Raw genomic sequence first — 15,632 nt, 5'->3', positions numbered from 1 at the left:
AATTTCGTTTCTTTCTACACCAAGAAACCAAAGAATGGCCTAAGAGTTAATAAGTACTTGAGGTACTCTTCCTATCAAGGATGCTTCCGGCAAAGTTAGCATTCGAGTAGGATACTTCATACATACTTTGTTATACTCACTTTTGCTATGATTACAAAACAAAACATGAATTACTTTGTCATTTAAAGCTACTCTTCTCTTTTCTTGCTCACTCTATTCACCCTTTGGTTTTGCTACATGTGCACCTTCTATCACTTTGGTTGGGGTGAATGGTCCATTCTTAATAACATCCCACAAATCTACTCCTTCAAATTTAAGGAAGTAATACATCTTATTTTTCCAATAAAGAAAGTCATTCCTGTCAAATAAGAGAGGTCTTACCAACAATTGGCCTTCTTGTGCATTGAGGGTTGCCATTAATCTTTGCTCCAAGATGGTTAAATCTTTGTTGAATGGAGACTTACTCTAATACCACTTGTTGTCCCTTAAGCAACCCAAAATAGGAGAGGGGTGAATTGGGTACTAAATAAAATTTTTGGAGGCTAAAAGAAATTAATGAAAAATAAACACAAGAAAGAGAGAAAGGAAAGAAGGAGAACACAAAGATTTATAGAGGTTCGGCTATTCCAAGCTTACGTCCTTTCCTTAAGACTTCCTTGAGAGTTAAATCCACTAAACTTTCTTCTTTGGGTGAAGAACAAACCCCTTACAAGCCATAAGAGCAAAACCTTGCTCTTTATGAATCCCTTTTCACACAAGAGCAATTTAATGCTCTAGCACACTCTTGCAATAACAAATACACTCAACAACTTTAAACTAACTCTTAGAACTTACAAATTACAACACATAAACAAGCTCTCAAGAAAATAATTGCAATGGCTCAAGTTTTAGAGAGAGAAAGTTAGGGAAAGCTTTAAAACTTAATAAATGCTCAAATGGTAAGTTGTTATAACTTGCCTCTAGTCATAAATATTCTTTATTTATAGTTTTGGCAAGAAAATAATCATTGGGGAGCATTAAATGTAATTATAGCCATTCAAACACTTAAAATCCCATTATTATGAGTCACAGAAATCCAGGTTTGGCTATCGAAGTCCCTTCCCTTGCTTCGGCTGTTGAAAGTTAGGGCGCCAAAAACATAAGTTTGAAAACTTAACTTCGGCTGCCAAAGTCCCCTACTTCGACTGCTGAAGTGCCCACTGGACTAAAAAACATATAAGCTTAAAAAAAAATGTATAACTTCTTGACCTGAAACTGGATTTTTGATCCGTTTGAGCCATTAAAAAGCTAACTCAATAAACTTTTCAACAAAAAACATTTTCAAAAATAAATTTTGCATTTCTCAAAAGTAAAAATTTTATTTCACTCCCTTTGGTCAAGAAATAGGTAAAAACAAAAACACTAAGAAATTTTAGAAATGCCTAGACTTGAGTAATATAATCGACTAATTGAGATTTACAAATTATAAAGAAAATAAAAATTACATTGCAGAGTCTCTCGTGATCTTTGCTTCAATTCCTTGCTCTCATTCAATCTTAATTTCAAGGCAATTTCACAATTTCAAATTTGGGACCTATAATTTTAACACAAACACTTCCAAAGTAAATTAGTAGTACACTAATTGTTTATTATCATCAAAACATGGATTAAGACCCTTAGGTCCAATAATAGTATTATAGAATTCGACTGCGGAAGTCCCTTCCCTTACTTTAACTATTGAAAGTAGGGTGCCAAAAACATAAGTTTAAAAACTTAACTTCGATTGCCAAAGTCCCCTACTTCGGCTGCTGAAGTGCTTACTAGACTGAAAAACATATAAGCCTTAAAAAAATGCATAACTTCTTAACCCGAAACTGAATTTTCGATCCATTTGAGCTGTTAGAAAGCTAATTCAATAAACTTTTTTTTAAAAAAAAAAATATATTTTCAAAAATAAATTTTGCATTTCTCAAAAGTGAAAATTTCATTTCACTCCCCTTGGTCAAGAAGTAGGTAAAAACAAAAATGCCAAGAAATTTTAGAAATACCTAGACTTGAGTCAATATAATCAAATAATTGAGATTTACAAAGTATAAAGAAAATAAAAATTTAGAGTCTCCCATGATCTTTGCTTCAATTCCTTGCTCTCATTCAATCTTGATTTCAAAGTAATTTCACAATTTTGAATTGAGGACCTATAATTTTAACATAAACACTTTTAAGGTAAATGAGTAGTACATTAATTATTTATTTATTATTAAAATATGGATTAAGACTCCTAGGTCCAATAATAGTATTATATATATATAGTATTAGGCAATCAATTTATATATATTAAAACCCAATTTTATGTTATTATTCAAAGAAACAACAATATTGTAAATTTTCATTTAGTTTTTTTTTACCTTCTTATTTTAATTGGTTAAATCCTACCAATTTCTATCTTTATATTTTTTAATATTTAATTTTAAAATTTTATTTTATTTTAATTATTTTTTACTTTTAAATAATTATATATATCTTCATCATTATAGATTATTTCTAAAGAAAAAAGTATACTAAATAACAATCCTACTATAATTATAATGAATACATGAATTGAGACAATTTTTTTTTGTCAAAATGATTACTCCTGATTATCACTTTAGCCTATTAATTCATAACATCATAGAATTATAATATTTTAGGCTAGACTATATATGGATATATTTTATCCACATGCGAAACGAAAATAATTAAATAATTTTTTATAATAAATTATAAATAATAATTTTATTTAATATATATGTACATAAAAATTTTACTTATTAATAATATTATAAGAATTTTAATGATAAAAAAAATTATATCTGTAGCATGCGCAGGTATTTTATAGCTTGTAATATACCTAAAAAAAAAGAACAGATTTGCCCCAGTAAAAAACGACTTCGATTTCCCCTTGAAGACCCATCGTCTTATAACCAGCAGCATCTCCATTGACACAGCACAAAAAACACCATTCCATGCCACACTTAGCTCCTTCAAAATAAAAGCAACAAAATTTTATAAAATGATTTTTATTCATGTAATTCAAGGGGGCGCTTTTTAAAAAAGGCCTTTTATTTAACTTAACACAACTCTTCATGTGAATATTCATTTGAGGAAAATGGAAAGAAAATCCCTAGATCAATAACTCATACACACCAAAACTCAAGATGCAATTTTCAAGAAGCATGCCCCAAATACACAAAACATAAATGTACCAATTTATTATAGATCTCTGTTGTTATGCCAATATTTTACAGAAAGAACACATTCTTTGGCATTCTCTATAAATAGTTATAAATTACAAAGGCGTAATTTTGATGGATCTAACCTTTAAAATTTACATAACAATAAGATTAATATCCCATCCTCAATTTCCCACATATTCATTCAAAGAGGTGGGATAGTAACATGCACTATATAAGCTGCCAAGGAAGAGTTCATAATAGCCAATAAATGGAATTCAATCACATAACCACAAGAAGGAATTATTAACTTAAGACAGAACCTGGTTCTCCAAAATGTTCAAAACACTCCACTACACGAACAATACAGAGTATCCATGAACAAATTAGCATCAAACCCTTTAACTAGCAACTAATATCATTACAGTTAATCAAAAATCATTTTATAACAGTAGAATAAGAACCACAGCAAGTAATCAACTTGTGAAATAAAATTTGAATAAAATGAGTCAATCATTCAACCTCATATTAGTTAGAAAGAATTCAAGGCACTTCTATGATATAACTGTAACACCCTCCCTGTAGAAATTCCGTATATTCTACTGTTCTGGTGATCGGTGTCTGTCCGGTCAGTTAGAACATCCGAAAAAATATTTAAACTAAAGTGAGGAACCATAATTAACTCAAATATTAATAAGAAAAATTTAGGAAAAATTTTAGAAATAAAATACAATCAAGTTAAATGAGCCGGTGCCCTAGCGATGGGTAACTTAGTGGGAAGTTGCGGTTCTCGCAATTAGGAGCCCTAGACCCGGGGAAAAATTCATAAAATAATTTTTGAGACTTCAGAGAAGGGTCATTGAGATTTCTATGGCATTAGAATGCTAAGGAAATGCTTAGAAAAATTTTTCAATCGGTACAAACAATTTTGGCTCAATAAGCCAAACGGAGGGCATTTTGGTCATTTCGTCTTCAGAGATGATTTTTGGCCGACTTGTCCAGTTAAGTAAATAATTATTATGACATAAAATATGAATAAATATTGCTAAAGATTAAATTGAAAATGAGTAGAGAAGAAAGGAAAAGAAAATGAAAGAATATGCTAATTTTGACATCATATGATGTCATTAAACCCTTCTCCACCAATCACATTTAACCAAGCCACTTAAAACAAATAAAAAGAGGTAAAAGGAGGTAAAAAATAAACAAAAGCCATCTGCTTTCTTCCTCAAGAAAAACCAGGCGTCACCCTTCCCACCCCAACCACCATGAAAGCTTAAGGTGAGCTTGAAATCACCCTCCAAACCACCTCAAAACCCTAGTCTCCCTTCACAAAAACTCATCCTTACACCTAGAACAAGCTTTGGACAGCAAAAAGAAAGGAAGAAAGTGAAGTTATGAAGCTTTGGAAACTGCCTAAGTCAAGGTTAGTGTCAAATTCTTCTAAAAATTTTGTGTATGGCTGCCATTGAACATGATTTTGGTGTTGTAAACCATGGATTGTATGTGTATGAAAATTTTAGTTGTTGGAGTTAGGGTTTGAGCATGAAATTGAGACTTTGATCATATAATGATGAAAGTGAGTTTTAATGGTCAATTAGTGACCATTTGGTTATTGGTAAACAAGAAATGAAGTGTGTTTAGTGATGGGATTTAGGTTTAGTGTGCTTGCCCTAGGTGATCTGCAGAATTGGACATGAGTCCAGCAGGTTTGGGCAGCCATAACTTGAATTGTAGAGGTTCAATTGATGTTTGGCCAACTGGACATGAAACTAGACACAAAATGGCACAACTTTGGTGAAGAAACCATGCCCATAAGACCAAATCAAGTGGACCAAAATCTTGCTCCAATCCGGATGACCTGCAGTCTGTTTCTGCAGAATGATCAAATAAACAGTATTTGGTCATTTGGCCATAACTCAGTGTAGAATGGTCCAATTGACCTGAAATTTTACCCACAACAAGCTGAGATATAGACCAACAACTTTCATGAAGAAACCTAACCCAAATTATGACCATAACCTATCCAACGAGTGAGTTGAAGTCACTGTTCACTACACTGTAGATATGGTTAGTCCAGAAAAATTTCAATCCGGCTAGTTGTGGTTTTTGGACCATAACTTGAGCTAAAAAACTCCAAATGGAGTGATTTAAAAAAGGAAATGCAACTAGACAAAATAAGGAACAACTTTCATGATGATCATTTTGTCAAATTCCCACTGCAAAATTGACCAATGGAATAGTAAAGACAAGGCATAAAAACTGAAAATTCTGCCCAACTAACATTAAGCTTAGAAATGATATTGGCAACCAATACCAACAAAATTTGAATGCAAAATGTGGTATGTTGATGAGATTAAAACTAATGTACCCATTGCCTATGCAAAAGTCAACATTTTTGTTAATCAATGAATGGAATAGTAACACTAAAACTTAAATTCCAAAAATTGTGAAACTTAAAAGTGTGAAATGCCCTAGTATACCTAACAAGATTGGTTTGGATAGCTTGGCATGCCAATAGGGTTCAGTTAGTAGTACTGCACATGGCATTATGCCATTCTGTGATTTCATGGCTTTTAGCCATTCTGACATTGTGTTGAGACTTGACCTTGTGCCTAATGTTATTACAGCTTATTAGCTGTTCTGTTGCACACCGGGAGATACATATGTGACCGATGGTGTGACGGCTCGAGGTACTTGATACCCAGTGCCAGTTTATCCACTTATCCAGTCCAGTCGACCAGTATAGGTTACTTGGGCAACCAAAAATGAAAGTGGATAAATTTAATTAATAATGAATATAACAAGTACAAAATAAGTAAGACTACAAATACTCAACGAAAATTTATTTGCAATGAGACATCGATACATTCACTGCATATTTATTTTCTGTTATTTCTTTTTATTTTATTATTGGCACCACTAAGCATTATTGCTTAGCGCGTTGCTTTTGCCACGTGTAGGTTCTGGAGATACTGACCGAGAGCCCAGTAGACCACAGACTGGGTGAGACCTTCTACAGCTCTGCATAGTGTCCGTGTCACCTCAACATATTCAATGCATTGGTAGGACATTAGGTTTCATTTTGGTATTTTGTAACTAACTTTTTTTTTCTCATGTGTAATTGAGATTTATGGCATGTATTTTGATGTTAATGTAAATAGTGAAAATTGTATTTATGAATGGAAAATTGAGTATTTATTTATTGCTTATATATGAATACCATGAGAAATGAATGATTGAGAAATGCAAATGTTGTTGAAAAATATTGAGATTTTGATGATTATTGGAGTTTGAGAATGATTGGAAATGATTATTGGAAGTGTTTTTCACAGGTTCCGAAGAACTGTTTTCTCCATTTTTAGCCGGTACTCTGCCGGATTTTCTGTAAAATTTTCTGAATCTCAAATAAATTATAATTTCAATAAATGACTTAAATGAATTATATTTCACAAATTATATTCAAAATTATGATAAAAATAAATTAAGGAAGAATAAAAATGATTGAGATAAAATAGAGTGTTCCGATACACTGTGTGACATATCTTACTCGGATATACTGTAGACGGGTAAAGGGTGTCACAATAACAGTGCATGAATCAATGCAGAAGATTGTAGAGAATCTTCAAAACTAGCATTCAATGAAATGCAACCCATTTTCATTCACATCACAGAATCATAGCAAGGAAAATAAATTTAGTTCAGCAATAAAAAGCAAGACCTTCATATAGTATTAAAGCTTCCCAAGCATGTAACAATAATAAAGCAGATATAGATTCATAAAGAAGCTAAGAATAAAGCACAAACACAAATAGATTAACAAATCAAAAAACAGTGTTTGAGAAAATAAGAACAAATCCACTTCCTTTTCTAATACCAGAGCACAATGAGGCCAATGTTAAGCGGAATGGTCGAATGATAAAGTTGAGTATCGATTCATACCTACTGGGGCTTGAGTAAACTTTGCCTATAGAAAATTATGAATAGTACCAAAATGGTCAATAAAAGCTGCTCTGTAAACTGGTGGAATGGAATAATTCTACCATGCTATTTTTGGTTCTTCGCAATTTCAACAGGAACAATGGACAGTGATTGTGTGTCTTGTAAAGAAACAAAGATTGGATGGTTATTCATTGAGATGTGAAACCTCTGAAAATGGGTATGAGCTGCTATTGAAGCTTGTAGATGACCCACGACCATAAGGACTGGTGGAGTTGGGTTTAGCGTAAATGAATAGTGAGGAAATAGGTGGAGGAGATGAGGCTATGTGATGCAAAGGATAGGTTTATTTTCGGTGCTATTAATGGCAAAAAGAGGTAGCAAATAAGTTAGGTCTTGAACGAACAAGGGAGAAATCAACAATATTAAGGGTTGCGCGCATCCAATGGAAGGAGGTGGAGCTATAGGTGTGCGAGAGAGAGTTGAAGCTTTGTGACGTGGTGAGCTGCTGATGGCACCATAAAAAATATGCTTATTTTCTATAACTTTTTTTTGTCGCTACTAATTGGATATTGTTGCTAATTGTTTTAGTGATGGATATTAGGTCATCACTACTTGTCGCAAATACCTCCCTCGCTAATCGTCTTTGCGATGAAGTCATTCCAAATTATGTGATTGCAAGGACTTTTCGTCAGTCGCAAATGATTTTCATTGTCATTGGTAATAAACTAAAAGCAATGAGAAGAGATAATAAAGTGACTATAAGCGATGAATAATTGGTCATCGCTAATGACAATTGACAAAAAAAATTTTAGTTGTGATGAACAGTGTTTTCTCACTAAAAAAAATAATATTTGTCGCTAGTAAATATGTAAGTGAGGAAATATTTCAAAGATGAGATAAATGCTGTGTTGAGATTAGAGAGAATTGAAGAATTTCTTGATATATTTCAATGTGTTATGATGATTCAAATTTATACACAAAGGCTAGAGCCTTAATAAGAAAGAAAATAAAAGCTAATAAATACAAATATCCTTAATATCTCTAATTTATATTCTAATTTATAGCTAATACACTAATTAAGGGATTCTAACACTCCCCGTCAAGTTGGTTCATGTATGTTGCACATGTCCAACTTGCAAACCAGGGTATGAAACACCTTACAAAATAACCCCTTAGTGAACACATCAGCTAACTCATCTTTCAAACCTATGTGAGAGATACTTAAGGAACCATCCACAATTTTTTCTTTTATAAAGTGTCTATCAATCCCTATGTGCTTGGTCCGATTATGCTGAACTGGATTATGAACTATACTAATTGCAACTTTGTTATCACAAAACAAAAATGAACCATTAGCTTCAAACAATTTTAATTCTTCCATCAACTTCCGTAACCACAATAACTCATAGATACCTTGAGCCATTACCCTGAATTCAGCTTCTACACAGGATTTAGCTATCACATTTTGCTTATTACTTCTCTAGGAGACTAGATTACCACCAATAAAAGTACAGTATCCTGATGTCGATCTTTTATCATCAAAAGACCCAGCCCAATTTGCATCTGTAAAGGCTTTAATCTGCAGGTGACCATGCTTTGAGAAAAGAAGTCATTTCCCAAGTGTAGATTTTAGGTATCTCAAGATGAAGAAAACAACCTGCAAATGTGATTCACGAGGATCATGCATATACTAGCTCACTGGACCAACTGCATATGCTATGTCCGTCTGGTATGCGAAAGATAAATTAGTCTACCAACCAACCTCTGATATCTCCCTAAATCCACTGATTTTTCAACTCTAGCTTGCAATTTATGATTGGTCTCAATAGGAGACTTTGTCGGTTTATAGCCCAGCATTCCTATTTCTTCCAACAGATTCAATATATACTTTCTTTGAGAAATAAAGATTCCCTTATCTGATCTGGCAATCTCTATTCCAAGAAATTACTTGAGCCTTCCCAAATCTTTGATTTCAAACTCCTGTGCTAGGTGCTCCTTTAAAAGAGCCATTTATTCCTTATCCTCACCAGTTACCATAATATCATCCACATAAATAATAAGTAGTGTGATTTTGCCTCTATGATGCCTCATAAATAAGGTATGATTAGCATTGCTTTGGAAGTATCCAAAGGAGATCATCACTTTACTGAACCTATCAAACCGTGCTCTAAGTGACTGTTTTAGACCATACAAAGCCTTTTTCAATATGCAAACTTTCCCTCTGGTCTTCTCATCCTCAAACCCTGGAGGAATTTCCATATACATTTCTTCTTTCAAGTCACCATCTAAAAAAACATTTTTAATATCAAACTGTTGCAAGTCCTACTCAAGATTCGCTGCACATGACAACAGAATTCTGATGGTATTCATTTTAACAACAGGAGCAAAGGTCTCTTGGTAATCTACTACATACGTCTGTGTGAAACCTTTTGCTACCAGTCTGGCCTTATACCTCTCAATTGAACCATCTGCTCTATGCTTCATAGTGAACACCCACTTGCATCCAACTGGCTTCTTTTCCAGTAGGAGAGTAACCAGTTCCCATGTCTCATTCTTTGTCGAAGCTTTCATCTCCTCCACCATAGCTGCCCTCTATTTTGGATTGAGGTAAACTTTCTTCCAATCCTGTGGGATAGAGACAAAGGAAACATATAGTAGAAAGGCTCTATAGGATGGAGGCAGAGAATTATAGGAGATAAAATTAGAAATGGGATATTTAATACAAGTCCTAACACCTTTTTGGAGAGCAATAGGAATATCAAGATTATTATTAGAAGAAGGAAGAATAGACTAAGAATCAAAATTAGACTCATCAGGAGACAAAGGAGACTCATCACATACCTCAAGATGTCCAGGAATTGAATCTAGGGATTCCGATTGATCAGCAGTCTCCTGCTCGATGGCTATATCTGTCTTGTTTTGTTGAGTATATGCTCTAAAATTTGGCCTTTTCAGTCTTTTTTAAGATTTAGGTGACTCTCCCTGAGTATCATTGTTAGGTGTAAGCTCTAAACCCAGATTCTCCCCCAAAAATTGAAGGTTGAGAGAGGATGAAGATGAAGGAAAAAATACCTCTTCCTTCCTATGCTCCCTCTAAAGAGGTGGATAGAAATAAGATTCAGATTCCCTGAAGGTAACATCCATACTTACAAAATATTTTTGTGAAGGAGGATGATAACACCTATATCCCTTCTGAGTACTAGAATAACTAACAAAAACACATTTCAAGGCTCGGGGTTCTAATTTCCCACTATTAAGCTTATGAACAAAGCAAACACAACCAAATACCTTTGGAGGAACGGTATATGAATTTTTACCCTGTAAAACCTCTAAAGGACTCTTAAACTCCAATGTCCAAAGAGGCATCCTGTTAATAAGATATGCAACAGAAAGAATAGCATCCCCCCAATAAGGTTTAGGAACATTCATGTGAAACATAAGAGACCTAGCAACCTTAAGTAAGTGTTTATTTTTTCTCTTAGATACCCCATTTTGTGAACTAGTATTAACGCAACAAGTCTGATGTAAAATCCCATGTGTCTTCAAATACACCTGAAAGACTCCATTCATATAATCTGTACCATTATCAGTTCTTAATATTTTAACATGAGCATTAAATTGTGCACTAATCATTTTATGGAACTTCTGGAAATAAAAGAAAACTTTATTTTCCCCTTTCATCAAATATATGTTATTAGTATGTCCTAGAGCATATCATTAAGTATGTATCTTGTATATGCTTTTATTAATAAAAGGTATTTCCACTTTTCCGTTTACATAATATATTTATGTGTAATAGAAAAGGTCCATTGATATTTTGATAGAAATTCTATTCTTAAGTTGTTAAGAATATGAGTGACATTATTTCTAGTACAAAGTATCATAAATAGGTTCACAATCGAGGATACTTCACAATAAGGACATGACTTATCCAGAAAGATTGTATTCATGTTTATTCCCAAGTTATTTATATGAGATATAAATAAGATGGAATGGTGAGTCTCATGCCATATGACAAACATGATAGAAACTTATACATGATAAGTAGGTCGAACCAGTGACACTTATGACAAGCACATGGAGTTTACTCTTGTCAATGTATTATCATAAATCATATCAGTGCATATAATCTTTAAACCTGAGATAGCACAGTTATCTTGTATATAGGTGGTTTGAGTTTGATACTGCTTTCATACTTGTACTGTGTATGGGTATATGGGCATGTGTTGGCTCCTACTAGTTATATATGGAGCTAGGTGTTGATCAAGATGGAATCTGTTCCTCTAAGTAAATAGAGATAAAATCTTATGTTCATTTAATTGTTCTTGATGTTTCAAGTTCTTGGCCAGGACAGATAGATTTAATCAGAAAAGAGTTTCTAATGAGGAAATCTTTTTAATCATAAACTAGAATTAAAAGAAAACATAATATTCATAGCAAATGAGGTTTGACATAAACCATGACTCCAGCTTGAATTGGGATTTTGTAACAGAGAGATTCTAGTGCATGGTAACATATGATTATAGGTTCATTTAAGGTAAACCTTATTATTGATTGGGTGGCCATGGCATGCTATGCTAGGTGTTAACCATGGTCTATGATGTGCATAAAATGGTTTAGAGAAATTATTTATGGTAAGAAAGAGTTCTGATAATATTAAGAGTTGATATCATATCTCATTGCCAATTAGTGATGAGCCTAGTAAGTCACACACATACACGAGTAATCACCAAATTAAATATGATTTAATTAATTAATTAAAGAGTTTAATTGATTAATTAAATAAGTTTGGTTTGCAATTAGATTGCAAAGTCCCTAGCATGGCTTGAAACCAAATCTAGATTATTGGATGTATAGTATAAGTTAAATTTATATATAAAGTATTTAAATATGAATTTAATTAATAATAAATTAATTAATAAAGATTAATTAATTGATTTATATTTGATATAAATTGATTAGAAGAAGAAAAATAATTATTTTGGGTTGAGAACTCAAAATTAAGACACATGGGCATTTTGGCCATTTCACAGGGTGACATGTGGCACTATGAGATGGTGACACATGGCATTACACATAAGCTTGCCAAATGTCTTTTAATCATGTAAGATGATTAAAATTAAGATTAAATATAGGTTTGACACTTGGCACAATGTGATTGGGTCAATTAAACTTAGAGTCAATCAGAAGGTGACATGTGGCAAGGGTTTTAAGTGGTGACTTAGTTATATAAGTGTTGTTATGAAAAGAAAAAAGACACAAGCTGCTGCCTCCTCTTTGTGCCACCACCCAAAGGCTCCTCTCCCTTCTCTTTTTCTTCGTCTCTCATCTATTCCAAGAGATTAGCAAACAATCTCTTGAATTAAATATACTAAAAATTGTTTCTAGTGTCTTGTTTACATCTTTAATCTCTTAAAAGGCAAAACTTGATTTTATAATTAGTAGAAAAAGTTTTAGAAGCTGTTCAAGGGCTTCCATAGGTGAACTTGGTGTGAACAAGCTAGAGGGATAACATCTGGTGTCCTAAAGACGTATCCCAAATGTACAAATATGTTGCAGTGCATCAAGAGGTTAGTATATTTGTTCTCGATCTAATCTAAGGTTCTAAAATTAATCTGATTAATTCTAAAATCTTAAATGGCAAATACAGATCTAAAAACATATTAAAAGAGTTTTAATATGTTGTTTATCATTGAAATCAAATAGATAAAAATAAATCTTGCATGATGCATGTGACCCTAGGTGAAAATTTTTGAATTTAATGATATAAACTTGTGTTTTTCATGCTTCCGCTCCTTCAATTGTTATCAGAGCCACTATATTTGTCATTTAGATTATTGATTATATGATTTAATTGTGTGAAATGATCATGAGATGATAGATCCATTACTGGTTGGATAAAGAAGTGTGGCGGCATGCTTGATCTCACTATCAATGGTGCACCATCTTTGGGCTTCATGGGTGGCGCAAGGTTTGGTTTTAAATTCTATAATTGTTGTATGATCTAAGGCCTATCCTATGACTAATTAAACTGTTTAATTAGTAGTTTTAATCACACAATTAAATTGTGATTCAAATCAAAATTTTAAAAGTTGTTTGAATGTGATTCAAATCTGAATTTTTAAAGTTATTTGAATCATATTCAAGTCTGAATTTTTAAAGTTATTTGAATAATATTCAAATCTGAATTTTTAAAAATTGTTTGAATGTGATTCAAATCTGATTTTTAAAAATTGTTTGAATGTGATACAAATCTGAATTTTTAAATTTGTTTGAATGTGATTCAAATATGAATTTTTAAATTTGTTTGAATCATATTCAAATCTGGATTTTTAAGTTGAATATGAGATATTCAATTTAATTTAATTATGTATGTTTTATTTAATTATTAAACAGTGATATGCATGATGGATGATCATGGACTATAAAAGACCAATGTGATTGAATTTATTTCTTTTATGTTTCCCTGGGATTGTAAATTAATTAATTAATTTTAATTTATCTTGGGCATATATTATTAAGGTTGTAGTAATTTTGGGTTGTAATTTCATTTATTTAAGTTCTTGTAAATTTGCCTTGGTATGTCAAGGATTACTATGTAATTGGATTGCAAGAAGATCAAGAGCATTGGTGGGACCAGTGGGAGGAATTCAAGATCAAGTGTTGATTATGCACTCCTTCAGCAACTCTTGTAAAATGAATGAATGAAATGCACCTAGGAATGCCCTGATTCAATTCTTGGTGGCTCAGAATTGAATCCCTTAGAAAGTCCATGATCATACCATATTTACTGTTTATCCATGAATGCATGAGATGTATGTGAATGTATGCAAGTATATGATATATGCATGCTAAATGGATAATGTGCAAAGTGAGACCTTAATAGTAATTATGATGACCATAAAATCTTCCAAATAAATGATTAAGTTGGAAATGCTATAATTAAAGTAATTATAACATGGGCCCTCCATTGAGGCAATTATTTTAAGAAATTTTAAATACTTGCATAGGATGCAATTAATTTAAGAGATTTTCTTAAGAATAATTATTAAGCATGAGATGTTGTAAATATGTAAATGGTTTGGTGGCTAATATTAGATGTACCTGAGGATATTAAAATTATTTGCATAATTACTGGCTCAATAGGATCAACTTAACTAATGCAAGATAAGTCAATAATGGATGTACCTGAGATTTTGAGCATTAGGGGCTAGGTAAAGGATTGAACCTCACATGAGATGTGATGGGCAAGGAGTTACTCACTTATAGTTTATTGTGATTCCAATAATGGATGTACCTGAGGATGATCAATAAAATTATAAGAATTCAATCACCCACTAGAAATCCATCCAGCTAGGATTTCCGTTTTCTACTTTGGAAGTGTAGGATTCGCTAAGTTAGTGGGAGGACCAATTTGATTAAAAGACCATAATCATTTTGGTTAATTACATGATACATTTACTAATTAATCTGGTTATTTTCTACAGTTAATTTTCTGATAATAATGAGCACAGAACAACCACCACCATCCAATATCCTTGCAAGCATACTTGATCGCAAGAGGTTGACAGGACTTAATCTGTCTGATTGGCTAAGAAATTTAAAACTTGTCATGAACCTTGAACATATAGGATATGTTCTAGACTCAAATGTTCCTGGTCCTTTACCTCCAGAGGCCACTCAAGAGGAACATAAAACTTTGATGAAGTGGAAGGAGCATGATATGAGAGCTAAGTGTTACATGCTTGCTTCCATGAGTAATGAATTACAGAAGCAGCATGAGAATATGCAGAGTGCGAGTGAGATCCTCCTTCACCTACAAGAGTTATATGGTGAGCACAGCAGGAGTGCTTTGTATGAGATATCTAGGTAGCTATTCCTCATGAGAATGTCTGAGGGACAAAATATTGGGGATCATGTCCATGAGATGATTCGGCTGATTGAGCAGCTGGAACATCTTGACTTTAACATTGATTTCCAACTACAGACGAATTTGATCCTTTAGTCCCTTCCTGAGTCGTTTGGGAATTTTGTGACAAATTTCCATATGACTAAACATGAATGCACCTTGGCTAGTTTACTCAACATGCTGGTTATTACCCAAAAGAATATGCTGGGCAATAAAGGAAAAGAGGTAGCTTTTATTGCATCTTCTTCTACTGGAAAGTCCAAGAAGAAGAAGGGCAATAAGAAAAAGAAACCTCAGATTCCTGGTCCTTCCAAGAAAATAGCTAAATAGAAAGGGAAGACTAAAGCTGATGGAGGCAAAGGAAAGTGTTTCCACTGCCAGAAGGATGAGCACTAGAAAAGGAACTGCCCAGAGTATCTTGCTTCTCTGAAGGACAAGAAGGATAGACCTTCAGAAGGTATGTCCATATCTTGTTATTTAGATTCTGATGATACTCATAGTTCATCTATAGCTTGGGTTTTAGATACTGGTGCCAGTTCTCACATTTCTCATGATATACAGGAACTAGCAAATTGTAGCAACTTGTATTCTCA

Source organism: Hevea brasiliensis, chromosome 6, assembly GCF_030052815.1.
Source record: "Hevea brasiliensis isolate MT/VB/25A 57/8 chromosome 6, ASM3005281v1, whole genome shotgun sequence".
Lineage (NCBI taxonomy): Eukaryota > Viridiplantae > Streptophyta > Magnoliopsida > Malpighiales > Euphorbiaceae > Hevea > Hevea brasiliensis.
This window is presented reverse-complemented; position numbering follows the sequence as displayed.